This window comes from Coenobita brevimanus, chromosome 8, assembly GCF_032717465.1.
Source record: "Coenobita brevimanus isolate Jiangsu-jjx chromosome 8, ASM3271746v2, whole genome shotgun sequence".
Taxonomy (NCBI): domain Eukaryota; kingdom Metazoa; phylum Arthropoda; class Malacostraca; order Decapoda; family Coenobitidae; genus Coenobita; species Coenobita brevimanus.
In genome coordinates, this window is record NC_136961.1 from 25103720 (window position 1) to 25130320 (window position 26601).

Below are 26601 nucleotides of genomic sequence, written 5' to 3' on the forward strand. Positions count from 1 at the left end.
ACTTAGTGCACAGGTAAGGGCCACTAGCATGAGGTTACCTCTTCCATATTCTTTGCACATTATGCATAACCAAATTTATCATTTTAATGATATACACAGTACATTTCACCAGTAACATGTAAATGAACGGATTCTGTAGGACGTTACCTGTGCACTAAGGTGTAGCAGACGGTGTTTCCCTTACAAGAACACACTGCAGTAGTCAGTCTTTCACTGTCTTGACACATAAAACATAACCCAATCTATCACTTAGTATGAGTCAAGATATTTTATTCACAGCCAGCCAAGAACTTGGCTCAACACCGGCACAATGCAAGGGTTCATGATGCACGTGTATGTCCTTGAAAAACATCATCTCCTTCACCTGACTTAGTGCACAGGTAGGGGCCAGTAGCACGTGAGTACCTCTTTCATTTTCATTACACATTACACATAACCAAATCTATCATTTTTATGATATACACATTACATTTCACCAATACCATGCAAATGGGGGTGTTTCGTAGACCATTACCTATGCCTAAGGTGTAGTACACGGTGTTTCCCATACGAGAACACACTGCAGTTGTCAGTCTTTCACTGTCTTTACACATGAAACATAACCCAATCTATCACTTTGTACAAGTCAAGATATATTATTCACAGCCAGCCAAGAACTTGGCTCAGCACCGGCACAACACAAGGGTTCATGATATACATGTATGTCCTTGAAAAACATCGTTTCCTACACCTGACTAAGCGCACAGGTAGGGGCCACTAGCACGTCATCACCTCTTTCATTTTCTTTTCATATTACACATAACCAAATCTTGCATTTTTATGAGATACACAGAACATTTCACCAGTAACATGTTCATGGACCTGTTCCGTAGGCAACTACCTGTGCTCTAAGGTGTAGCAGACGGTGTTTCCCTTACGAGATAACGAGCACGTGAGTCCGATTTTCATTATCTTTTCACATAAAACATAGCCAAATATATCAATATATGGGATACACAGTATATTTCACCCACTCCCCCCAAAAAATGCACGTGTTCCTAACCTCATGTTGCATTTTGCTACCTTTGTGCTAGCTCAGGTGTACGACACACTCTTCATTATGAGCATGGGGGTCCGTTTTTCACTGTCTTTTCACATAAAACATAGCCAAATCTATCAATACATTGGATACACAATATATTTCACCCCCCAAAAAAATGCACATGTTCCTAACCTCACGTTGCATTTCGCTACCTTTGTGCTAGCTCGGGTGTATGACACACACTCATCATTATGAGCATGTAGGTCTGTTTTTCACTGTCTTTTCACATAAAACAGCCAAATATATCAATACATGGGATACACAATACATTTCACCCCCCTCCCAAAAAAATGCACTTTTCCTAACCTCGCATTGTATTTTGCTACCTTTGTGCTAGCGCAGGTGTACAACACACACTCTTCATTACGAGCATGTGGTTCCATTTTTCACTGTCTTTTCACATAAAACATAGCCAAATATATCAATACATGGGATATACAGCATATTTCACCAATAAAATGTAAACGCACGTCTTACGTAGGTCAATTACGTGGCCCATACCTGGCTGGTAAGGTGTAGCAGACGATGATTTCTAAAGGAACACGTGGTTCACTTTCACTTTCTTTTCACATAAAAAAATAATAAAATATATCACTGTATGAGATACACAGTATATCACACCATCTACCATTATGTTTTTTGCGTTGCAGCTCGCTACCTTTGTGCTAGCTCAGGTGCACGACACACACATTTCATTATGAGCACGTGGCTCAGTCTTTCATGTTATTTCCACATAAAATGTAGCCAAATCTATCAATATATGAGATACACAGTATATTTCACCAACAGAATGTAAATGCACGTCCTATGTAGATCAATTGCATGGTCCATACCTGGCCGGTAAGGTGTAGCAGACGATGATTTCTAGAGGAGCACGTGGTTCACTTTCATTTTCTTTTAACATAAAAAAATAAAATATATCACTGTATGAGATACACAGTATATCACACTATCTAAAATTACGTATCTCACGTTGCATTTCACTATCTTTGTGCTAGTTCAGGAGTACGACACACACACTTCATTACGAGCAAATGGCTCAGTCGTTCACATTATTTCCACACAATACATAGCCAAATCTATCAATATATGAGATATACAGTACATTTCACCAATAAAACATAAACGCACGTCCTACGTAGGTCAATTACATGCCCCATGCCTGGCCAGTAAGTTCTAGAGGAGCACGTGGTTCACTTTCACTTGCTTTTCACACAAACAAACTGCATGAGATACATAGTATATTTCACCAATAAAATGTAAATGCACTTGTTCCTAGCCTTGCACTGCGTGTCGCTACCTTTGTGCTAACTCCGATGTACGAGATGCACTCTTCCCTACGAGCAATTGGGTCAGTCATTTACTGTCTTTTACATAAAACATAACCAAATCTATCAATATATGAGATAAACAGCATGTCACACCACAACAAGTACAAGTACTTGTCCCCGACGTGTCTGCTAAGGTGTAGCAGATGATGTTTCCCTTATGAGAAGATGCTGCAGTGTTAACAATTTTATTTCACAACACACATAATCAAATTCATCATTTTATGAGACATTCAGTATATCTCACCTCAACAGTACCTGAACATGCTCTGTATGTCACATCTGCAATACCTAAGGTATCGCAGACGATATTTTCCGACAAGCACGTGATTCAGTGTTTACGTTCATCCACACAATCGTACAATAATCATATCAATAACACTTATGCTATATTTCACACAGAAAGCATATGGAATAAATATAACAATATGATAAAATCAAATATCCCTATAAACCTCCTCTATTTTATCCCCTCCTGACAAAGGCATGCCATGGCTGTAAGGCGTACATAACTCCTGCCCTAGCCAATATTTCATTATGACACTTGTTGCACTATACTCCTATCTATTGCACAATAACATTATCCACCATATATCAGCATAAACCAAGAGCTTCATCAATACCTTGGCAAATATTCCATTCAAGACAACACCATGTCATCGGGCGCCTCTCTCTGTTAAACATTTCACCATGTCCTTCCTCACTGGCTATTGCACACTGTATTCATCTGATTCACTAGCACTATTATGCAATGGTGCAGGGTAGTTGTTGGGATATGCTGAAAAACAGGGTAGGCCTAGCACAATCTTTGTTGGGCCAACGGCTGATAACGGCCAGGAATGATTCTCCAAAACCTAATTCCCTATTGCAAACACAAAATCTAATCATAATAGTGCCCAAAAAGTAAACACAAGCACTATTGGTATAGTGGAAGATGACGTCTTGGGACGGGGTAAATAGAGTACGATTTAAATGCCCAGCCGCTCGCTGCCTTCTTCCTCTACAGCTGATGCAGAACTAATCAACCTGGCCGGGCTGCCGTGCATCTCGGGCCCCGAGGTTGCCAAGTCATTACTTTTGACGAGGCGCACGAACTATGACGTGTACAAAAATGACGCCGATCGGACGAAAACTTTTTCTCTGACGAAGCTTTTTATGCTATTATGACGACAAACACGTCATCGAGTATAATCACGGATATGCCCCAAATGACGACAAACACGTCATTGCGCTTGAAGGGGTTACGCATAAAAACCTTCATCAGAGAAAAAGTTTTTGGCTGATTTGCATCAATTTTCGAGGCTTTGTAGTCTCTGTGCCACTCATCAAAAATAAGGAGTTGGCAACTGTGGGGCCCAACACACAGGACAGCCCAGACAGGTTGATTAGTACCATACCGGCTGTCAAGGGAGAAGGTAGCATGTGGCGGTCCCTTTCAGTTGTCCTCTGTATACCCCCGTCCTGGGCGGGCATCATATTTCACTATACTAATAGTGCTTGTGTTTACTTTTGGGCACTATTGTGATTAGATTTGGTGTTTGCAATAGGGGACTAGGTTTTTGTGAATCATTCCTGGCCGTTATCAGCCGTTGGCCCAACGAAGATTGTGCTAGGCCTACCCCTTTTTCTCCATGGCCCAACAACTACACTGCCTCTACCCTGCACCATATGTGAGTATTCAACCACTGAATAATACTGACTGAATCAGGTAAATATAGTGTGCAATAGCTAGTGAGCAAGAACATGGTGAAACGTTTAGCAGCTTTGTTAGAGGGAGGCGGGAAACCGCCTTACGACACAGCATTGTCTTGAGCGGAATATTTGCCAAGGTGTTGATGAAATCTTTGTTTTATGCTGATATATGGTGGATAGTGTTATTATGCAACAGATTGGAGCAGAGTGCAACGAGTGTGGCATGAGTCACTTATGCCTTACAGCAATGGCATGCCATTGTCAGGAGGGGATAAATAGAGGAGGTTTATAGGGATATTTGATTTTATCATATTGTCATATTTATTCTGTATGTTTTTTGTGTGAAATATAGCATGAGTGTTATGGTGATATGTTTATCGTATACTTGTGTGGAAGAACGTAAACACTGCACCACGTGCTTGTCAGACGATATAATCTGCGATACCTTAGGTATTCCAAATGTGACATACAGAGCATGTTCATATACTGTTGTGGTGAAATATACTGTATTTCTCATAAAATGATGGATATGGTAATGTGTAATGTGAAATAAAAGAGTAAACACTGCAGCGTCTTCTCATAAGGGAAATATCATCTGCTACACCTTAGCTCCCAGGTAGGGGCCACATAATTCGCCTTTAGAAGACGTGCATCTACTTGTAGTGGTGTATTATACTGTGTATCTCATATGTTGATAGATTTTATGTTTTATGTGAAAAGGAAGCGAAAGAGTGAACAACGTGCTGGTAAGAAAGAATGCATCTCGTACACTTGAGTTAGCACAAAGGTAGCGAAATGCAGCGTGAGATACGTAATGTTAGATAGTGTAATATACTGTGTATGTCATAAAATGGTAGATCTGGTTATGTGTAATGTTAAAAGAAAGTGAAAGTGAACCAAAGGATCGTCTGAAAATCATTGTCTGCTACACCTTGGCGCCCATGTAGGGGCCACGAAATTGACCTACAGAAGATGTGCATGTACTTGTAATGGTGTAATATACTGTATATCTCATATATTAATTGATCTGGCTATGTTTCATGTGAAAAGGAAGTGAAAGAGTGAACCATGCGCTCGTAAGAAAGAGAGCATCTCGTACACGTGAGTTAGCACAAAAGTGGCGAAATGCAACATGAGATACAGAACATGTGCATTTACATCTTATTGGTGAAATATACTGTGTATCTCATAAAATGATAGATTTGGCTATGTTTTCTGTGAAAATGAAGTGAAAGACTGAACCACATGCTCATAAGAATGAGAGCATCTCGTACACCTGAGTTAGCACAAAGGTAGTGAAATGCAACGTGAGATACGGAACATGTGCATGCACTTCTAGTCGTGAAATATACCGTAATTCTCATACAATGATGGACTTGGTTATGTGTAATGTGAAAAAAGTATAAACACTGCAGCATCTCCTCATAAGGGAAACATCATTTGCTACACCTTAGCTCAGAGGTAATGGCATACAGAACACGTGCATTTCCATTTTAGTGGTGAAATGTACTGAGTATCTCATAAAAATTATAGATTGGGTTATGTGTAATCTGAAAACGAAATGAAAGAGTGAACCACATGCCCTACCTGTGCGCTAAGTCAGGTGTAGGAGACGTTTTTTTTCAAGGACATACACGTATATCATGAATCCTTGCATTGTGCCAGTGTTGAGCAAAGATCTTGACTGGCTGTGAATAAAATAACTTGACTCTTTTATTTCAGCTCACACCCCTAGCATAGCATTCCACTACAGTGCCTTTTGACATCAATTCATTCTCCAGTTGGCTTGCAACAACATAAGTCTTGAAAAAAAAAGAAAAGCGGATTGGCACGAGAGCAGTGGAAGAAGCTCCTTGACGAGACTGAGTCGGAGAGCAACAGCGAGAGCGACAGTTCTGGACTGGAGGAGGTTGAGTTGAAGCCATCTGGTCTGCAAGTGGAGCTGCCCCGCCACCTTCCACCACGGGAGACCACACCACCATCAGCAGCCAGCCCCACTGGAGAACACTCCCCACCTCTGGGACCTGCCAGTCCCACCACACTCTTCATTGGCTCTCAATCTTCACGCCCCTCTGCCCCCTTCGGTGAGCCAGTGCCACGAGGATGCCTTGGTCCACTATCTGGACACAGGGAACGTCCAAGGGGTCGGAGGGCAGGCCAAAGGATGCCAAAGGCCAACCCGCTGCCACAATCGCCACCGTCCATGAAGAGGATCCTGAGTGGAGCAGTGGCCCATTCATACCAAACCATGGGCCGTTCACTTCTTGTATAAACTTCGTAACTTCTTGTAGTGTGTTTTGTAGATCAGTTATACATATATTAGACTCGTGGACAAGCAGTTGTTATATGTGAGTACTCTAGTTTTTGTAAGTAGATAATCTTCGTTCCCTTTTGTCATGCAATGACAGGAAAGGTAAAGATGAGTATAGGACTATTTTTATTTGTCGTGGAAATATTAACAAATCTCTCACACACGAGTGAAGTATAAAGTCGAGTCCTGCTAGCTCTCTCCCTGTTTCACTCTGTCTCTCTCTCTCTATGCCACACTCTCGCCCCTGTTCTAGCCTCCTTCTCCCTACTACCTACCGGTTCTATGGCCAGTCCCTCTCTGAGCTCTGACCCCTATATTCTCGTTTAGCAGGGGTCGTGTCACATGGGCTATACTATCGTGGAAATGTTCTAAAAGCCTGTGTGTGTGTATGGTCACGAGGCACTGTTTGTGGGCTATTGTATTGGTATGAGGCATTCTGGAGAGGTGCTAATGTCATTTCCTTTTGGCCTCTAGGTTTGACATTGACCTAACCTCTAGACTATATGTGTATGTTGCAAGCTATTATGTATTAAGATATTTTAGAGTCGTGACACACTGGCTCCCCAGGGATAAAGGTGGATAATCCAACAACTCCCCTGCAGTTCTTCCAGCTCTTTTTCATGTGGGAGTTGTTGTCATACCTCACTGTGGAAATGAACCGGTACACCATATTCCTGGGGATTCAGCTGGATGCTTGGTTCTCCTGCAATAAAGAGGAGATGGCCAAATTCCTGGGGTTGAATCTTTTCATGGAGGTCGTGCACATGCCGACCATCAGGCACTATTGGAGAAGCTCCGAGCAGCACAACTACCCTAGGGTCCAGCAGTTGATGAGTGGAAGGTGATTCAGCACAATCCTCAAGCGCTTCCACATCTACAACTTGCTCACCATACCCCGGGACAATCAAGATCGGCTCATCCGTGTTTTGCACGGTCATGGAGTACCTCCTTCAGTGGTACCAGTCAGCGTATCAACCCAAGGAGCAGCTCAGCCTGGATGAGCGCTATCTGGGGTGGAAGGGCAGGCTGTCCTTCCACGTGTACAACCCCCTGAAGCCCACCAAGAACTCCATCAAACTCTGCATGTTGGCTGAGTTGTCCTCGGGCTACATCTAGAACCTCGAGGTCTACACAGGGGTGCAGTGGACCCTCAAGAACACTGTGTGAGGCCTCGTGGAACCGTTGAATGACCATGGCTATAAGTTGTTCTTGGACAACGACTATAATCCTGTAGCCCTGTGCAAACGACCCTCACTGCAGGTCTCTACGTGTGTGGAATGCTACGGCTGCCTCCAGGAGCACCACGCCAGCTGCAGGCCATCACCAGGGCTAAGAGCCTGCCCGAGGTGGTCATGGCATACAGGCACAAGGACAATGTGCTCGTCTTGCTATGGAGGGACAAGCGCATTGTCAACGTGGTTTCCACCTTCCACACCACCGACACCATTCCAAAGAGGGTTCAAGGGAAGGTGTGGGGTAATGATGGGCGGACATCCTATGTGGAGAAGGTCATCAACAAGCCCGTCACTGTGGAGGACTGCAACAAGTACATGGGTGGGGTTGATCATTTTGATCAGATGGTCCAGTACTACCCAATCCAACTGAGAACCATCAAGTGACACTCTTCAACACGTTTGCCTTGTAGAAAAAGTACAGATCTAGGACAGTAACTCTTCTTGAATTTGTGGAGCAGATCATCTACATTCTTCTGGATTTCTATGAAGAGGACTGGCGCACTTCTGGACACATAATCGATCACGCCAAACACCTACCTACCCAACAGCCGGCACCTGCAACACCTGGCACACAGCAGACATAGGCACCAGTGCCTGGATTCGCCCAGCCACTACCAGCACTAGCGCTGCCTGCAGGAGGACCACCACAGGTCCCTCCACCCCCACCATCACTGCCTGCAGGAGGACGACCACAGGTCCCACCACCCCCACCATCACTGCCTGCAGCAGGGCCATTATGGGCGCCATCACCACCACCAGCACCACCTGCAGGACGTCCATCACAGGTGCCAGTCCGGCAATCACCTCCAGTTGCTGGTCTGTCAGGAGAACCCGCCCCTGGGCCTGCAGCTCCCACACGACAGGACCACAGAGCACGTGGGCATCCAAGCAAGTTTTGCTGGGTGATTGACGACGACATGAGGTTGGATCAAACTCTGGGCCACCACCGAGCGAGGATCCTCAACAGGAAGAGGCTCATGTGTACCTTGTGCTTGAAGCTGGGTGTGAGAAAGGACACAAGGAACATGTGTCCTGTATGTGATGTGCAGCTTTGCATTGGTGATTGTTTCGACCAGTACCATACTGAGCGACACCTTCACTAGTGAAGTACACACACACACACACACACACACACACACACACACACACACACATACACACACACACACACACACACACACACACACACACACAATCTATTACGGATGAGGGAATCACCTATACACAAGAGAAAGATATTTGTGAAGCACTAAATAAGAATTTCTAATCAGTTTTTTCAGATGAAAAAAATTTTGAAAGGGACTATGTGGAACAAACATGCCCACACATACGACCAGATATACAAATATCAGAAAAAGTAATACAGGAGGAGTTAAGTAAATTAGACAGAGGAAAAGTAAATGGTCCTGATAAAATTTCATGTTGGGTGCTACGTGAATGTGCAAAGGAGTTAAGTAAACCATTATGGTTAATTTTCAAGTAATCCTTGAGTCAAGGTAAACTACCTGATATTTGGAAGAAAGCGAATATTGTCCCCCTATTCAAGAAAGGGAATAGACAAAATCCACTCAACTACCGACCAGTATCACTGACCAGTGTTGTAAGCAAGGTATTAGAAAAGCTTACAAGAAAAGCTTGGGTAAATCATCTAGAAGAACACAATATGAAAACAGAAAGACAGTTTGGTTGCAGAAAAGGAAAATCATGTGTTCCTAATCTGTTGAGCTACTATGACAGAGTAACAGACACAATACAGGAAAGAGAAGGATGGGTGGACATTATCCATTTTGATTTCAAGAAAGCATTTGACAGTACCACACCAAAGACTTTTATGGAAACTGTACCATCAAGGAGGAATTCAAGGCAAATTGTTTTGATGGATGCAAGATTTTCTCATAAAAAGAGAAATGAGAATAGTACGAAGGGGAAACTACTCATCATGGAAAGAAGTGACTAGTGGAGTACCACAGGGCTCAGTGCTGACACCAATCATGTTTTTAGTGTATATAAATGATATAGACAGTAACACTGGAAATGAAAGCTATCTAAATATGTTTGCAGATGATGCAAAAATACAAAGGAGAATTACTAACACAGACTTTTGTAAAGAGCTATAAGAAGAATTAAATAACCTTCATGAATGGAGTAATACATGGCAAATGTAATTCATTGTGGACAAGCATCATGTAATCAAGTTTAGTAAAAGTGGAAAAAGACCTGATTGGGATTATACATTAGGAAATAAAACCCTACACACATCAGAAAGAGAGAAGGACCTAGGTGTGATTATCAGTAACAGACTATCTCCGGCTGACCACATCAGTGAGAAGGTACGGAACATGTATACACTGCATGCAAATATGAGAATAGCATTCACATACATAAATGAAGACATGCTAAGAAGGATAATAACATCATTCATCAGACCAACCCTGGAGTATGCGTCAGTAGTCTGGAGTCCTCATCTCAAAAAACATATAGACAAAATTGAAAAAGTTCAAGATGGATACCTAGCTTAACCCCTTAACCACGGGGCGTCACTTTCGTGACACTTAGGAGCAAGGGATCATACCGCAGGGCGTCACTTTTGCAATTCTGTGTTATTTTGAATTCCCCTGGGCTTTCAAATGGTAGCTTATATCATCTATCAGTACTGGCAGTGTCCAACATTAGTCAGCACTCCTAATCTCATCTGTACTCCCATCCATTGTTGACAATTTTGCCATATCTCCCCGATCTTGACTCCCCTCCCTACCTTCCCTCCATTACCCTCTCCTCTCGCCTGCCCGGCCATGCTATGCTAAGTAAATCTTCCCTGGAATTTTCCACTGATTTCGTCCATTGAAATAAGCTCTATGCCCTATTCTTATACCAAATAATATATACCAAAAAGAAATAAGGTAAGTGAGAGTGCCATACACCTGGAATTGGCTAATTATCACCTGACAACACCTCATGTGCACTCGTTTGCTAATTCTCATTGTTTATTTCCTCTTGAAATATGCCGTATAATCTATTCTCGTACTAGAATTATATATAAGGAGGGAAGGGAGAAGCCTAAGTGACATTTACATTCACCTGGAACTACCTAATTTATAATGTATTGTCTAGATTTCCTGCCAGTCATTTCACTTCTATATATTAGCAGCTGTCAAGAGGCTGACGTTGGCAGTAATGCATTTCCCTAGGTAGGCCACCCCGGCCCACCCCTATCAGTTCATTCTCATCTTCCAAGGTGAAAGTACGTCTGTGTGCTCCTGCTAACTTCAGCCACTTTTTAGCCCCATGCAAAGGGCCCTGTGACCTTTACCTCCTACTAAACCTCGTGTGGAAAGAGGTAAAGGAGAGAGTGATTACGATCTTTCTGTTGAGTAAAACAGTGCAAGTGGAATTGTAAATAATGTGTAAATAGCAAGTAAAGCAATGAATGTAAATATAAGTGAACACTGGAAAACAGTTTTATAAGTTACTTCAAGTGACAGTGCATAACACAGTGTAAATAAAACAGAAATGTAAATAATGTAAATAAAATAGAGAACGTAAATACAAATGTAAATGAGTAGTATAATGAGAATACGAGTATATATACTAGGAGTAAAGAAAGTGAAAGGTTCACTCTAGCATGTGTGAATACTATGAGTTATGAGAGTGAAGGTGAAAGTGACATTCACTCTCAATGCTAGGATACAGGAAGAGAAAGTGAATGCTACGTATTTTACTGAAAGAAATTGAATGCCTACAGTGACAATAAACTACAATTACTGAAGGAAACTTATGGATAATGACTGTAGATATATATAAGTGTTATACAGTAATAGAAATATGAACTGTGAGTGTTTCTATAAATAATAAATGACAACACAAGCGGCGAACTAGCGCAAGTGGGAAGGTCATACACCCTCGTAATTTTCATTGCTTTCTCAGTGTTTTTTTTTGGGGGGAATATGGATTCCAAACTATTTGAGAATCATAGAATAGTGTTTCTAGTGATAATATCAGGCTGTGGTAATCGTATTACGGGTTGTCGGGAAGTGTAAAGTGGAGACTTCGTTACCCAACTTCAGAGGTCTCCACAAGTCCTACGGTACTCGACGAAGGCTCAACAAACATCCCAGGAGAAAGCTGAAGGTATGTGCCATAAGCATATGTGATTTTAATATTCTAGGACTAATAACTGATTTTTGGCAAATATTTTTAGAGAGTCTGTCGGAGCGCGAGTATGCCCGCGGGTGCGGCAAGAAAAAGCAAATCAAGCCCGCAGTTAAAGGGTTAAGGGATCTAAGCTACGAAGAAAGACTAAATAAACTGAATCTACCAACACTACAGGAGAGAAGAAAAGAGGTGACATGATAATGCTATATAAATGCATATCAGGGAAGGAGAAAATAGACATAAATGATTACTTAACATATGGGGAAGCATCAGCAAGAGGACACTGCAAAAAACTGCACAAAAAGAGAGGTGATAAAGACATAAGGAAATTTAGTTTCCCAAAGAGCAATTGATCAGTGTAATGCACTACCGAATGAAATAGTGTGTGCTAATGCAATTCACAAATTTAAGAGTATGTACGACAAATATGGTTTAAGACACAGGACAGTACGAGCTTGACTCATTCCTGTAAAGATACAATTAGGTAAGAACAATTAGTTAAGAACACACACACACACACACACACACACACACACACACACACACACACACACACACTGTACAAAACTCCTCACCTCCCAACCCATCTCGTCCTGCAGGAAGATCATCGCCACTGGAGAAGTACATGATTTTCTTTTTTTTTTAATTTATCTCTTTACCTATCTTTATGTCAGTATATTTACACATACATATACATTGTTATTTACCTCATCATAAATGACAGCTTCAGTTTCAGTTGCTAGGAACAGGTTTAATGTTCATGTGTGGTTCCAAGAGGACTAAAAACAAAACAGAAGCAATTATATAAAATAGTTGTTGGTATAAAACCAAAGAAAACATAGCTAGGAAGCATAAAAATGTTTGCACACTACAGGAAAATAATGTGAGTGCGGCTGACAGCGGTTCAGCGTGCGGGAAAATACACTGTAGTATTTTGCATTTTTCCCGAAAATTATGAGGCCTAGGATCACTGTTTTGGACTTAAATGAAAGCCAATGCAATGCTCTATAGGATAATAAAATAAATAAATAACAGTGCCGGGGAAAGTTTTTCACTAGAGCTCCCCGAATAAAATATCTGTTGTCAGTCGGAAATGAGTTTTACTTTTTCCATTATTATTCGAACACCATACCTCGTATCAAACTGGGTCCCACGGCATTCGAAAGCTAATAAAATTCTCTTTCCAATGACTGTATAACATGCAGAGATTGATTAGTAAACATTCGACTTATGATATTGGGAATTGAGATCTATGTTCCCGAATATTTATTCCCATGGCTGTAACGTAGTATAGTGTGTGTGTGTGTGTGTGTGTGTGTGTGCTTTTTTTTATCGTGTAGAGCAAACATCGACGAATAGGAATATGTGGGTTTTGTGGCAAAATAAATATGTTTAGGTGGTGAAAATAAGCCGAGAATACACTTTTTTGGAACGCGTGGTGGCCTAGGGGGAGGGGAGAAAAGCAGACATGTTGTAGAATAGAAAACTTAAAAATTTATCAGTGCAGAAAATGGTTAATATGTTATAGCACAGTATATAACTGTGCAACTATATAGCAATAGGTAACAATATGTAAGATAGGTGGTTATGTCTGAAGTTCTTCCCCATAGCCAGACACTCAATTATTCCAAAACACAGGATGGTCTGATGGAAGCTACCATTCAAATGTGCTTCACACGCACGCACACACACGCATGCACGTACACTGTAGCTGGAAGTCAGAGGGAGATATAAGTCCTAAACCATGTGTAGAAGTCATAAGAGAGGGAATGAGAGAACCAGAGACAGCCAAAAGAGGAGGAGACTTCCAGAGGTGGCCAGGAAAGAAGGAGATATATTCCCACAGAATGATAGGGAGTAGTAAAGTAGGAGGACTGCAGCCAGCACAAACTGCACCTGAGAATAAAACGAGTCATGCCATGCTCTTTAACTTTCTCAGTCAAGCAAATGTCTGTCATATAAACTCCAAAGACTCCAATCCGCCTATTTCATCACCTCACTTTATTTACGGAGCAGACAGCCTACACTGATAACTCTATAATGCCTCACCATTTATTCTCTCTCTGCTTGGATCTCTTCAATCAACCAGATGAGAATATACATCATTTCTCTCCATAACAAAAGATCAAGGCCACATAATCCTGACATCTGGTGGCCTTTGACATATGCAGCAGACAGAACCCTGTCAGGCTGGACCAGGTGCCATGTAGGAGAACACAGGGCAGGATGAGAGGTTCTATTCCTAGGCAGGAGTCGCATCTGCTTCTCTCCACACAGGGCAACAGTGGCACCGTACAAAGATCCTCTCCACGGCCACTGTTATTGAGTAAACCATAAATATGATTAGGAACATTGTGGTGTGCTGGTTAACCCGCCCCCTGCCAATGACGTACATGTACGTTGGCCCCTATGTGCAATGAGTGTCATAAACATATATGAACGTTGGCAGTTTGATATACATTTATGGCCAATATTTGAAATTTCAAATTAGGCACCAAAAAATCAACTGGGATGTTCCTGCACCTGTCTAGGCTTCTCTAGGCCTTCCTATATCATCTGTATACCGAACTAGAGTGTTTTTGGTTCGAATAATATAGATAACAAATAAGAAGACGAAGATCTCCTACCTCAGCTCAGTGGGTGTCGGAGGCGACCGATAAAGTCTATGGGTGTTACTCTGAAGTTTTCAGGTGCCTGGTCAAGGAGGCTCGACCTCAAAATCGACCTAAATGGTTTCTGTGAATACTTTTACAGTTGTTCTCCATGTTTTCTCATCATTTCTAAACCATCTAGCAAAAAAAAAAAAAAGGTCAAAAATTGGCCTGCACCACTGCTCCATGAAGGTCCAAAGTCTGCTGGCATGCGGCAGGTTAATTTGCTTTTTATTCTATATAGGTGGTGGACTTTCAGTTACGTGAGAGAAACATTTAGTCATGGAAGTCAGAGCTGTGAGGGGAAGTAGGTGTCTTTTTCTTGTTTTTTTTATATTCTTATGCTGGCGACCATATTGATAAAAGCCGAGGTTTGCAGTATACTCTTTTCTCTCTCACATTCTTTCATAGCTTCATAGCTAATTCACTTTTCAGAGCTAATGTTTGCATAAAAATAATTAATTTTTAGGAGCATTATAGGTCGATCCATTGCAGGAGAAAATACTGACTTCACTAAAAAGCCAATGCAATGTCTCTAAAGCATAAGATAAAGTGACCTCCAGCTCTTTTCGATGTGATTAGTGTAATGCCTCGTTGGAACCGAGTGGCCAGCTGCCTCAACACAGCCCCAATATTTTACACTGAATTGGACTAGATGTAGTTGTAGAAAATATCGCAATCCTCAATCTTCTAGGCGGATTTTATGATCGGGTTGGTAATATCAAAGTGCTGAAGGACTGACACCTTTGAATCCAGTTAATAAATCTCCCCAACTGCGTATGATGGTTAAGTATGCATTATATACTTTACAGAAATGAGTGGTGTTGGAGGAAGGCAGGAGATGCCACATAACATATAGCACAAAAATAATATAATGGAAACCATTAAGCTAAAAGAATGTAAAATCCAATTCCTAACGAATGTTTCTGTATCCTCGTTTAATCCAAACACTACCAAGAATAGCAATAATTCTCTACTAACTGATGATCACACATGAAAGACATTTTTACACGATATTGGCTGCTAAGGCAATAAGAAAAATACTTTGTGAAACTACCTCTAGGTCCACATATCATTATTTCTGCCACACCTTGCTTGCAGTCAAGGAACGTAGTTTTGTAACCAGTGATTTCATGAAATCCCAAGTGCATTCATGAAATGAATTTAAAATGGGACAGGTTAATTAAGGTTAGTTTAATGTAGGCTGCTGTTAAGTTAGGTTGGGATAATCTAGGTTAAGTTTAGGTTATGTTAAGCTGGGTTAGTCAACATAACCTAAACTAAACATAGATTATCCCAGCCTAACCCAACCGCGGCCTAAATTTACCTACCATAAATTAACCCATCCCATTTTAAATTCATTTCACGAATTCGCTTGGCATTTCATAAAATCACTGTTTTCACAAATTGACTAACATTGAAACACACACACATACTGTCTCTCTCTCTCTCTCTCTCTCTCTCTCTCTCTCTCTCTCTCTCTCTATATATATATATATATATATATATATATATATATATATATATATAATCATCATCATCATCAGCCGTTTGAGTATCGACTGCAGGACCGGCCTATCCCGACCGAAGTCGGGACGATACAGCTAATGTATCTACTAAGTGGCTTAGGCTGTCTGGTAGATATTGTATGTAGGGCGAGAAGCACTTGTAAGTGTAATTGTACTGTTAGAAACAAGTGAAATTGGCCCGCACAAACCGACTGGGTGCAAACATTCTTAATAGTAAGCGACACTGGTTTAACCACAGCACCCCTTGTGTCCGCCAATGGAGTACCTGGTCGGATGAACACTCCCAAAATTTATTACCCTGGCGGGGTGCGAACCCTAGTTCACCCGTGTACAAAACACACACTCTACCACTGTTCCATATATATATATATATATATATATATATATATATGAGGAGTAAGGAACCAAAGGCAATCAGCCCACAAAACTGTTCCTTCCAAGAGAAAAACAAAATACAAGTGAGAGCCAAATTCAAGATCCATTCATTTCGAGATGCCTGGACACACTGCGTTTGAAAGACGGGAGATCATAGGAAGAAGGAAATACAGACAGAGGGAGACAGTTCCAGAGCTGACCAGTTGCATATATATATATATATATATATATATATATATATATATATATATATATATATATATATATCATCATCATCATCATCATCATCATCATCAGCCATCACAAGTCCAGTGATGATCGAAGGCCTCCACCAGCCCTCTCCACGAGTTCCTTGACTGAGTCAGTCTTTGCTCTATCGGTTATCCCTTATTCTTGCTTCTTGGCCTGTCCACATCCATTTTTGTTCTTTTATAACATCTATAATGTCTTTGACTTTAGTCTGCTCTCTCACCCAAGTGGATCTTTTCCTGTCTCTTAACCCGCCCAGTCCCGGCCACTTTTTGACCACTGGTACCCCCCAATCCCGGGCAATTTTTGACCTTTTTTTTTTTTTGCTAAAACTTTCGCTTTTGGTGAGAAACATCGAAAATTCATAGAGAAATCGCTCACCTGAGGTTTAAAATACTCATTACAGGTAGGAGAGCCTCCTTACTTTACTGGGTTTTCTATCAGGCTGGCGCCAAAGAAAACGAGTTCTATGGGAGGATAACTATTTCACACCACTCATAAACGGTATTTATTTATCTACTGTTACGAATTTATATGTAGTACAAAAGTATATTGGTTTTCAAGCAGTAATATAGGCATTATAAGCATTGTTTCACTCACTAATACCTGACCTTTTTTTGCCACATTACCTGATCATCATTTCTAACTGTTTCTTCCTCTAAAGCTATGTAAAGTTTGTCCTCCACATTGTCATTGATTGGGGAATCACTCTGTCCCTGAATTTCGTACCGTGGCATGACATGGCTATACTGGCCAGGTCACTGATAACAGGTGAATTGCTGAGAAAAGGGCATGCAGGGGGGGGGAGGAGGTCATGCTGGGTAAGGCATTGTCTCTGCCTGGCATCTTGTTGAGGCAGGTGTCCCGTGTATACATACCAAAAATGACTCGCGAAAATTGAAAATTGCGGAAATTATGAACCTTGCAATTGCAGGACGTTGAAGTACGTCCTCGGGATTAGCTGTGACAAAACGTGAGGACGTGGAAGTACGTCCTCGGGACGGCACGGATTAAAGTTATTCCCAACACAGACCTTCCCACTGCTCTCTGAGAAGATATTAATTTATTTTCCATCATTTTTTTTCAGCTTCCAGGTCTCACAACCGTACGTCATAGCTGGAATTATACAATCTTTATATACTTTTCGTTTCTTACAAGCTGGAAAGCAACTTTTCATAATGTCTCTGTGTTTGGAAAAGCTTTCCACTGAATTGTAATGCGTCTTTTCATTTTGCTATCATGATCTTTAGTTAATTTTAGTATTTGTCCCAAGTAATTGTACTCCTCGACTTCTTCAAGGATTTCTTCGCTTATTCTGGTGTATCTGGATTAAACATTAGTTTTACTCCAATTCATCTTAATCCCTACTTTGAGACTCTGTTCAGGTCATTTAACATTTCTTGCAATGCCTCTGCTGTTTCTGAAATTAGGTCAATGTCATCTGCAAATCTTAACCTGCCCCGTCCCGTCGATGTATGGGTACGTTGCAACATTTTGCATTTGCTAGTCCCGGCGACGTACTGGTACGTCGTGCAATTGCAAGGTCCCTCATTTGCACAATTTTCAATTTTCGCACGTGATTTTTCGTACGTATACACGTGACACCTTCCTCTATTCCTCTACAACATGCCAAGCAGGGACAATGCCTTACACCACATAACCTCCCCTGTCCCCCCCTCACGCCATTGTCTCAGCAATTCACCTGTTACCAGTGACCTAGCCAGTAAAGATATTCAGGGCCAGAGTGATTCCCCAATCGATGACAATGTGGAGGACAAAGTTTACATAGCATTAGAAGAAGAAACAGTCAGAAATAATGATCAGGTAATGTGGCAAAAAAAAGGTCAGGTATGGTGATTAGTTAGTGAGCGAAACAATGCTTATAATGCCTATATTACTGCTTGAAAACCAATATACTCTCAAACTACATATAAATTTGTACCAAGCAAATAAATAAATACCATTTATGAGTTGTGTGAAATAGTTACCCTCCCATAGAACTCGTTTTCTTTGGTGCCAGCATGTTAGAAAACCCAGTCAGGTAAGGAGGAACTCCTACCTGGATCGAGTATTTTAAACCTCAGGTGAGCGATTTCTCTATGAATTTTCGATGTTTCTCACCAAGAGCGGAGGTTTTAGCCAAAAAAAAAAAAAAATCGAAAATACCTCAGGATTGGGGGATGTCGGAGGTGCGGAAAACCTCGGGACGTGACGAGTTAAATGGCTTAGCTTTTCTCCATCTATGTTCACTCCTTTGTTATCCCAGTCTAGCTTTTTGAAAATACTTTCTGGGTATGCTGTAAAGAATTTTGGTGAAATTGTATCTCCCTGACGCATGCCCTTCCCAATCTGAATTTTTTTCCTAGTCCTCATGTAATTTAACGGTAGCAATTCCCTCTCTGTATATGTTTTTGAGCAGTTTTACAATTTTCTCTTTCGTTCCTTGTTCTTGCAATGAATTTATCTTTGTTCTATAGCAATTATATAGATAGATAGATAGATAGACAGATAGATGTGTAGGGGAGCGCAGTGATAGTTCGGCCAGGAGGATGGTTCGGCCACTGGCCTTCCTGAATAATGTAGGGGACCTAGATCATTGAGATTTCACATGAAGTTGCGTGATCTTGCCAACAAATGGCACATGTGTTTTTGTTTTGGTTGGCCGGGAAACAGCAACATCAGGTTAGATTTTATGATTTTTCATGACCCCTATGTACTTTTTCGGTGATCCAACGTAAGCAGTAGCTCCATTAATACTTCAGGGTTGTTATCCATATATAGTGTGAATATCATTTATTGTCTATAGGTGATGTGAGAGTAGATAACACTCGAACAGCTTATGAACTCTGGGTTTCGGGGCGCCATGTGTACATCTTTATACATGGGGGATGATTCGGCCACTTGAAGTGAAGGATGGTTCGGCAGGGTTGCCAGGTGGCCGAACCATCTCTCATAATTATATAATGATTTATTTTCTTTGTTTAACAATTTTTTTCTATCTATCTATCTATCTATATACCTAGGCTGCTTCCCTCAAGGAGAAAATGGGAGAAATGGAGTTCCCCCGAGCTAAGCCCTGTATTGGACTATATAGCCCCGCTAGGGTTACAGGAGCGAGCTACCACTCCCGGCACGGCAGCCCGGGCGAGGCTCGAACTCGCAATCCCCCGATAAGGGAGGTAGCCGAGACAGGACGACACACTCCCCATTTACTCATCCATTCAAACACATTCATTCGCATCTTAGCCCCAAAGGGGAGAATGGACTGATCCTCACCGCACCACACCGCACAAGGGTCAACTGCGCAATGCAATCAGTGACATCTGCAGCAGGGCCCGACAGCAGAGCTGGTTTACCCCTGCCACATCATAACAGACTCATCCCCTTACCTTTTTTCTATAAAATTACATATTCTCTCTCTCTCTCTCTCTCTCTCTCTCTCTCTCTCTCTCTCTCTCAGAAATTGATGAGGCTTCTGTTTCAAGAAACGCTATAACTGGAGTATTACCTGAACCAGTTTCACAAAGCATAAAGCGAAGGCAAAGGTATTACAACTTTGGATTTTTGTTTCACTGGATTTAAAATGCGTTAAGAGTAAACAGCATCTAAGAGAAGTAGCTTTCATTTGACTCGGATATTTTCTTTCACAAAATTATAGTTTTATTTTATCTGAGATAGGCAAGAGTAGAGTCATTTAATTTCATTATAAGGAGATTGTTTGTTCCTTGTTTCATTAAAAGGAGATTGTTTAGGTAAAAATAAATCCAATAAATCATATCAGCACAGATGAAAATTTGATTCTTAATTTTCCCACTGTATTTAATTCTTTCATTGAGCCCCAGAGGCAAGTGGCCAAATCATCCCACATGGTGGCCGAACCATCCAACGCCAGTGGCCGAATCATCCACACCAAGAGGGATGGTTCGGCCATTTTGGAGACCTTAAGAGTTTGGATTACTGCCAAGAAATGACGTAAGTTTAAGAACTGACAAAAGCACACAAAAGAGCCAAAAGATGTGGCTTCCTCTTGGAATAAGCAGATTTTAAGAATTTCTTAAACTTTATTTATTATGATTTTTTTTCGAAAAAGTGGCCGAATCATCACCGCCCTCCCCTACTAGTAGGGATACCCAGCATTTGCCGGGCCAAAAAGGCAAACACTCTATTTGTTCTAGTTCAATCATCTTTCTACTCTAGAAAGACCATATACTTATGCTTTTGACAAGGGATTATAAGAGGTCTAGAAACTTTCTTTTTGAGCTCTCACAGACTAACGCACAGTATTTGCGTGCACTTGTTTGCTATACTAGTGACCTCAAATGACCTCTGACCGGTGACCTAAAATTACATTGAAGGTTAACCTCACATAGACTATGTCCGAACTGCAGATCATGTGAGTCACCATGCCAATAATTGGAGGTCATGTGAGTCTTCACACCAAAAACTTGGCTGCAGGGATACCCGGCGTTGCCCGGGCCAAAAAGGCAAACTCTCTACCGATGACCTCAAATGACCCATCTCTGAGTTTTGACCCCCCCTAAAACCATCATTGAGTCACCTTGATTCAGAGTATATATGGGTTTGGACGTCTCTGGCCCTTGGTTTGGGCGTGATGGAAGGACAAACAAACAAACAACTTGGTTCATTTATATATATATATATATATATATATATATATATATATATATATATATATATATATATATATATTGTTACATAGCCTATGATTTCATCATCCTTTGTGTAATTCTAACGTACAGTGTACTGCCTGTTTGATCACGAGCGTGTTCTGCCTCAGTCCCCCCCTTCTACCGTTATAGTAGAGTAAGTCGTCCTTTCTGTTGTTCAGAGCAGGATTGTCAGCTCTTTGTCTCCTAGGCTTCATTTGCGCGTCCTTCTTACAAGTTGTATCAAGCTCTGCTGGCCCCTATATAATGAGCTCAGTCTCTGCATTATTGCCACTTAGATCTGCTCCTCATTTTGTTCACATCTCTGTCCTCCCCTGTACAGTTATTGTTGTGAGTGCTCAGGAAGTCTCCAACCATCTAGCAGCTGTGTAATTTGAGTATAACTGTTGTTGCATTTTTTCTTGTGCTGTGTAGCATAGGGTTAATTCTTAGGCCTAGTGAGGTTTTTTTGTGATTTATGTAAAGGTTCTTTTTGTCAGTCATTTTTGATATTTTGTATCTGTAATAATTTATCTTGCATTAACTGAGCATTACCCAGTGTATTTTCATTTTATCAGGGCTGACTTAGATATATTTACTCTTGCTAATTTCGTGTTAATAGAGGCTATTGCAGTTAACCATATATTTAACCTGTTTTTGCCTTTACATTATCCTTATGAGTCCTGAATGTTTTGTTGTTAGTTTGAGCATTAAACTTTAACTTGTAATTTTACCTAACTCTTTTGTTTTGAACCTGGAACTTTACGGGACAGTAGTGATTTTTAGTATTCTCACTTAAAGTGTACATTATCTTTCTCTGTTCCGTAACATAAATTTGGCGACCTCTTATCAGGATATTCAGGATATTATCATAAGGATATTGCTCGATATTTTGTGATTGTGATTTGTTCATGATGTCTTCTATTTCTACACTTGATGAAGCCAAAGATTTTTTGTCAAATGTGCAAACAGTGTTGGATGTAGAAAACAGAACAAAGAATGAACTTAAGCTTGTTGCTCAACAACTGGGAATTGCTGTTCGCTCTCATCATTCTAAAGATCAAATTGTTGAAATGATTAATGAAAGCTTGTTTAATGTAACTCCTCCAAATGAGCAAACGCAGATTGAATTAGCTAAGTTACAGCTAGCCCTGCAGGAGTCTCGTGCTAAGGAGGCGGAGGCTCGTATTCAGGAGGCACAGATACACGCACAAGTTGAACTTGCCAGGATTCAGGCAGACCATGAGTATCGCATGAAACAAGGTGGAACTGGATCATCTAGCTCTGATGATTTTGATGTGGCTAAAAATGTTAAACTTATCCCTCCTTTTAATGAATCTGATTTAACAAAGTATTTTCAGTTATTTGGGAGGGTAGCTACAGGTTTTAATTGGCCCAAAAGGTATTGGCCAGTACTCCTTCAAACTGTTCTCACCGGTAAAGCTCAAGTAACTTATGCATCTTTGCCTCAGGATCAATCTGATAATTATGATGTAGTTAAGAGCTTGATTCTTAAGGCCTATGAGCTTGTTCCTGAAGCCTATAGAGTAAAATTTAGGACAACTTACAAGCAAGATAAGCAATCCCATGTTGAGTATGCAAAAATCAAAGAAGATCTGTTAGAGCAGTGGTTAAATTCTAAGAATGTGGATTCTGATTTTGGTAAATTTAAGCAGATGATTTTGCTGGAGGACTTCAAGAGGTGTATTTATAAAGATGTAAGCCTATATCTTGATGAGAAAAGAATAGATAATTTGTCTGATGCTGCAGTTTTAGCTGATGAATATGTTCTCACTCACAAGAGATATTATAGAGAAAAAGGGAAAGCTGAGAGTAAGTACGTTGCCTCTACTCAGAGTACAGGTAACAGGAAAGAGAATAAAGATGATGTTTCTCAGGAAGCAAATACCAGCTCCACCTCTAGATTTCAGAAAAGTAAATGTACTTATTGTAGTAAGCTTGGTCATACTATGGAGAAATGTTTCAGGAGACAGCGTGATGTGAACAAAAAGGAGTCTTTAAATATTCAGTCAATTGGTCTAGTGTCCACTCTTGAGAGTTCCCAGAATTCTTTAACTGAGTTAACTGAACCTGCTTTGAGGGGTAACTTAAATTCTCATGATGGAGCTCCTCTTTTGAGCAGTAACGTGGGTGACACTCTCAAGAGTTCATGTGCTAAGTTCCTGTCTGATGGTTTTGTCAGTCCTCTGGACAGTAATGACAGGAAATCAGTTAAAATATACCGTGATACAGGTGCTTGCCAATCCCTTATGCTGACCAGTGTTCTAGGCTCTAATGTTAATTCCTCTGATGAAACTGTAATCTTACAAGGTGTAGGGAATAATTACTTCTCTGTCCCTCTGTGCAGAGTGAATTTAGAGTCTGGTTTTGTTAATGGTTCCGTTATGGTTGGGTTGGTTGAGACACTCCCAATGTCAGGTGTAACTTTCTTACTTGGAAATGATATTGGTGGAAGTCAAGTGTGTCCAGCTCCTCAGTTGTCTAGTGAGCCAGTGGCTGCGACCCAGGATTGTGATGTCCCTGATGTGTTCCCCGCATGTGCTGTCACAAGGGCTAAGTCTAAAGTTACTGATGATTTAGAGGATAGTGATGATGATGATGTTATCCTAGCTGACACTTTTCTTGCTAATTTGGACCACTTACCAGATGAGGCAGTACCCCGTAGTGTTGATAATTTGTCTCGTCAAGAGTTGGTTGAGTTGCAGGTTGCTGACCCTGAGTTGAAAGGTATAGCTAACTCTGCTTGCAGTGAGGAAGAGTCAGCTGGTGCTTCTACTTGTTATTATATAAAGTCAGGAGTGCTTATGAGGAAGTGGAGACCCCCAACAGCATCAGCCGACTGTGAATGGGAGGTTGTACATCAAGTTGTCATCCCTCGTGTTTCTAGGCAGGATACCATTAGAGTGGCTCATTATTCCAGTTTGGCAGGACACCTTGGAGTGAGGAAGACTGTGGCACGCATTTTGAAACACTTCTACTGGCCAGGTATCTTCAGGGATGTTTCCTGGTATTGTAAGTCTTGTCACACCTGTCAAGTTGTGGGGAAGTGTCATCAGACCGAAAAGGTTGCACCTCTAGTTCCCATTCCTCCTTTTGAGGCGCCATTCACCCGTGTGTTGGTGGATATTGTGGGCCCTCTTCCTAAGACTTCTTCAGGATTTTCTTATGTGTTGACCCTCACTGATATGGTTACTCGTTATCCTGAAGCCATTCCACTTAGAAATATCTCAGCAAAGAAAGTGGTTAAGGAAATGCTAGGGTTCTTCACAAAGTTTGGTCTGCCCAAGGAGGTACAGTCAGACCGGGGAAGTAATTTCATGTCAAATGTTTTTAAGCAGTCTCTGAAAGAGTTGGGCATCACCCAGATCACGTCTTCAGCTTACCATCCCCAGACTCAAGGAGCGTTGGAGAGATATCATGAAACACTCAAATCGATGCTCAAGAAATACTGTTTGGAACATCAGAAAGACTGGGATAAAGGTCTTCCATTCGTTGTGTTTGCTGCAAGAGAATCTCCAAATGAATCACTGGGCTTCTCACCTTTTGTACTACTGTTTGGCCATGAAGTAAGAGGACCCCTTAAGTTACTCAAGGAATGCTGGCTGTCGGAGGAAGATGACGTCAACCTGCTGGAGTATGTGATGAAGTTCAAAGAACGGCTGTCCACTGCTTTACAGTTGGCGAGAGAGAATTTAGGAGCTGCTCAGGAGAAGATGAAGACTTGGTATGATAAGAAGTCCAGGTTACGCCACTTTCAGCCAGGAGATCAGGTTTTGATTCTGCTACCGGTGCATGGGCAACCTCTTCAAGCCAAGTTTAGTGGTCCTTATTTCGTGGAGAAGAAACTTAGTAATGTCAACTATGTCATCGCCACACCAGATCGTAGAAAGAGCAAGCAACTATGTCACATCAACATGCTAAAATTATATCACAGGCGGGACGAAAATAATCCTGTCTGCACTGTAGCTGTTCCACCCGAGTCTGCAAGTGAAGCTCTCCCATGCAATATGAGCCTGAGTGATAGTTTGGGGAAGAATCCTGATATCATGAATGATCTCCAGACTAAGCTTTCTCATCTACCTCCCGAGGAAAGGCAGGAGTTTTCGGCATTACTGCAGGAGTACCCGCAAGTGTTCCGTGCTACTCCAGGAAGAACCACTGTGTTGATGCATGATGTCGATGTTGGAGACGCAAAGCCAATTAAACTGCCTCCTTACCGTGTGAACCCAGTGAAAGTTCCTCTTATCGAGGAGCAGCTTGGCTACCTGTTGGACCACAAGATGATTGAGCCCTGTCAGAGCGAGTGGAGTTCTCCTGTCACTCTGGTCCCTAAGCCGGGTGGGTCACAACGGCTTTGCATCGACTACAGACATGTTAATCAGATAACCAAAACAGACACTTACCCTCTCCCTCGTGTGGAAGATTGCATAGACAAGATCGGAAAGGCTAGGTACATAAGTAAGTTTGATATGTTAAAGGGATACTGGCAAGTACCTATGACTGAACGTGCTAGGGAGATCTCATGTTTTGTAACACTAGGAAAGACTTTTGCACGTTCGGTAATGCCATATGGTATGAAGAATGCACCAGCCACATTTCAGAAGCTCATGAATGTTGTAACAGAGGGTTTGGCAGGGTGTGTTGTTTATATTGATGATGTATTAATCTTCAGTGACAGCTGGAAAGACCACCTATGCCATGTCAGTAAATTTCTTGAGCGTTCAGTTCAGGCTAATCTTGTAGCTAATTTATCGAAGTGTGAGTTTGGTCAAGCTAAAGTTCAGTACCTTGGGTACGTAATTGGTGATGGACATGTTGCACCACCAGGAGCTAAGGTTCAGGTTATAAGTGATCTTCCCAGACCTAAAAGTAGGAAAGAGCTACAAAGATTTTTGGGAATGGTGGGTTATTACAGGAGATTTGTTCTTAACTTTTCAATTCTTGTATCACAACTTACAGACCTACTGAAAAAGGGAGTTAAATTTGTCTGGACCGATAACTGTCAATCCTCTTTCAACAAACTTAAAGCTATCTTATTAAGTCAGCCAGTGCTCGCTACTCCAAATTTTGCTAAGCCTTTTAAGATGTCTGTTGATGCAAGTGATACAGGAGCTGGGGCTGTTTTGCTGCAAGAGGATGATCAGGGTATTGAACATCCTGTATCTTATTACAGTAAGAAGTTCACTCCACCTCAAAAGAACTACTCGACTATTGAGAAAGAGCTTTTGGCCTTGATTTTGGGTTTACAGCATTTTTCATTTTATTTGTGTTCTGGTTTTGACCCCATAGTCATTTATACCGATGATAACC